This window comes from Rhinopithecus bieti, unplaced genomic scaffold (assembly GCF_001698545.2).
Source record: "Rhinopithecus bieti isolate Rb0 unplaced genomic scaffold, ASM169854v2 scaffold_1014, whole genome shotgun sequence".
NCBI lineage: Eukaryota > Metazoa > Chordata > Mammalia > Primates > Cercopithecidae > Rhinopithecus > Rhinopithecus bieti.
This window is the reverse complement of record NW_016803499.1, coordinates 5,903,994-5,907,193: the sequence shown is the minus strand read 5'-3', so window position 1 is coordinate 5,907,193 and position 3,200 is coordinate 5,903,994. Positions and strand designations below refer to the sequence as shown.

At 60.8% G+C, this 3,200-nt stretch overlaps 1 pseudogene; it reads left to right on the top strand.

The window, feature by feature from the left end:
- The first annotated feature begins 2,472 nt into the window (after positions 1–2,472).
- LOC108538146 (potassium voltage-gated channel subfamily KQT member 1-like) lies at positions 2,473–2,864 on the top strand (annotated as a pseudogene).
- Positions 2,865–3,200: the final 336 nt, after the last annotated feature.

Here is a 3,200-nt window from a genome sequence, read left to right as displayed (position 1 = left end):
ATTATACATATGTACTTTTCTATTTTTCCACACATCTTTGGGTTATTTCCTAGAAGTGGGGTTTCTGTATCAAATGATACATTTAGTAATATCACTAGGTCCCTTTCTACCAGTGATGAGGAGTGCACCTGCTGCCTCTCCCACAGAGTTGCCATCAAAGGTCTGGATTTTTGCCAATCTGATAAGCAACCAGTGGTATCAGAGTGTACTTTTAATTTGCATTTTTCTTGTTATAAATGAGGTTGAACATTTTTTCCTAAGTGCAAAGTTCATGAACCCCATTTGCTATGAACTGCTCATGTCTTCTGCTCCCTTTTCCATAGGACTGTCTGGCAGGTTCCTCACCTCAGTTTTGGATGTTCTTTATGTATTAGTGATATTAATCCTTTGTGATCGAAACTGCAAATACTTTTCCCATTTGGCCATTTGTCACCTTTACTTTGCTAATGGTGCTTTTATTTTGATTTTTCTTATTTTATCTATTGCTTTTGGATTTCAAGTCATAGTTGGAAATGTTTTCCCAGTTCACAGGTTCTTGAGGAATTGACCTGTACATTCTTGTAGAATTTACATGGCTTCATCTCACCTTTTACACATAAGCCTCTGATTCATTTAAGATTTATTCTTGCGTGTGGTGGGATGGACCCAAGCTATCCTTTTTCTTTCTTTCTTTATGACTGTCCAGTTGTCCAAACACTGCTTATTCAAAGCTCACCTTCCTCCCGCTGAGGTGGGAGGGGAAGACAGAGACTCCATGCAGGTGTGTGTGCGTTCGCCCAGAAAGTACTTGCTGAATGCGTGCTGTGTGCCCTGTAGAGCTGACTGGCCGCCCCCATCTTCTGGCCCGCTGCGCTTTTGTACTATATGCTTCCCAGGAAGGTACCCTCTCCTCGGCATCCCCTGCGTTATCATAGTGCCCAGCACAAGCTGGGAAGCTGGGACCCACTCCATCCACTCTTGCTGCAAATACAGACTGTGCACCCCTGTGTGGGCACCGCACTAGGGTGGGGAGTCAGGCGTCAAGGGCCTGGGCTGGACTCTCTCCATGATAAAAGAGCAGACTTTTGGCAGTGGGGTGGTGGATACGTCAAATTGGCCCAGGGTGCTCAGCGATGACCTGGAAGTGTCGCATGAGTTATGGGTCTCCTGGCCGGGCTGAGAGTCACCGCTGAGCTTCACCTTCAGTTCTTGCCTCGAGTCTGTGTGCAACATCCTGAAAAAAGCCGGTCTTTTCTGTTGGCTGCCCCCCCGCCCCCACCATCCCAAGCCTGAGATTTGCTGAGACCCAAATGCCAGCAGAGGGCGGGAGGCAGTGCAGAGTCCCGTGAAAACCTTCCCATGTGATCAACCCACCCCTCTTCAGGGGAATCCACGGGGCGCAGCGGCAGCGCGGTCCTGAGGGTAGGGAGGACAAGGCGCCCATTCTCCAAGACCCTAGGGTGGCGCAAGCGCCTCTCCCTTGACCTGTCCAGGCAGCCCCGCCCGTTATGCCTGGCAGTCGAGCCAGGTGCAGACCCCGGCTGTGCCGCCCCGCTCCCCAGCAGCACCCGCACAGCTCCCACTGGGGGGTACCTCACAATTGGTGGTTCCATCTCACCCTCCTGGTCCAAGGGCCCTGGTGGGAAGCGACCCGAGCGTATTCCCCGCCCACAGCTCGTGCGCCTGGGCACCTGGGGGCGCTCACAGTGATCGCGGGGCCAGCACACCCTCACCCAGGACATCCCTTTCCTCCCACCACCCCCAACTCCAGAGCGGCTCAGAGGGAGGGAAAATAGATGCTGGCACCCTACCCCGCCCCTCCTGCCCGGGCTGTGCAGTTCTGTGGTGGTATCAGCCTGGCCTTACCCCTTCCTCCCTGGCTCAGCTGGGGTCCTCCTCCGGGCCAGGCAGAGCAGGCGGGCATCAGAAGTGGGGGCCAAGCAGGTGGGTGAGGGCAGGGCAGGGGCAAGCAGAGGAGACGCAGAAGGGGCGGGGCTAAGCAGGTGGGCGGGGAGAGTCGGAACCAAGCGGGGGGTAAAGGCACATAGGGGCGGGGTCAAACAGGTGGGCGAGGAAGGGGCGGGGCCAAGCGGGGTCGTTGCAGACAGGAGTGGGGCTAACTAAGCAGGTGGGCGGGGGCGGGGCGGGGGCGGGACAGGCCATAGCCAGGGGTGAGCGGGAGGGCAAGCGGTCCTAAGAGGAGAGGGCGGGCCAAGCCGGTGGGCGCGGCAGGGACGAAAAGAGCGCGCCGGGCTGGCGGGGGGCGGGCGTGGCAGGCGGGGCGGGGCCCTCCGCTCCCTGAGACCGTCCTCCGGCCACTGCCCCCTCCGGCCCCCCCGAGCGCCCGGGCTGGGCGCAGCGGCCCCCCGCGCGGGGCTGGCAGCAGGGGCTGCCCGCACTGTGCCTGGGCCTCGCCTTCGCGCAGCTCCCAGTGGCCGCCTCCCGGGCCGGCCAGCCGCGGGCTCTCCTTGTTAATGGCCGCGGGCAAATCCTCCCCGCCTAAGGGCCGAGAGGAAGCGCTGGGGTTGGGGCCGCCTGCCAGGCGCCCGGCGGGGTACGCGGCCTGGCAAGAAGTGCCCCTTCTCGCTGGAGCTGGCGGAGGGCGGTCCGGCGGGCGGCGCGCCTACTACGCGCCCATCGCGCCCGGCGCCCCAGGTCCCGCGCCCCCTGCTTCCCCGGCCGCGCCCGCAGCGCCACCAGTTGCCTCCGACCTTGGCCCGCGGCCGCGGGTGAGCCTAGATCCGCGCGTCTCCATCTACAGCACGCGCCGCCCGCTGTTGGCGCGCACCCACGTCCAGGGCCGCGTCTACAACTTCCTCGAGCGTCCCACCGGCTGGAAATGCTTCGTCTACCACTTCGCCGTGTGAGTATCGCCACCGGCGACGGCCGGCACGAAGGTGCTTCCTGAGAGCTTGTGTGGGGGAGCTCTGTCCCAGCGCCACCTGCCCCGTAGGGGCTGCGACCCTGGAGCAGAGGAGGGAAGGAAGTGGGGAAAGGCAGAAACACAAACTGCACTCCCCCTTGAAGTTCAGGGGCGCTGCTGTGTCTGGGGGTGCGCAGCTGCTCGCAGGCCCAGCATGGGGAGGGAGCCGGCTGGGGAGGGGACCACCTGGAGCCCAGAATTTGGCTCCACACCTCCGGGAGGGTCGGTCCAGGTGTGATTCCTTCTGGGAAGAGAAGCCTGCTGGGGAGCGCACCTTTGGGTTCAGTAAGAGAACTCC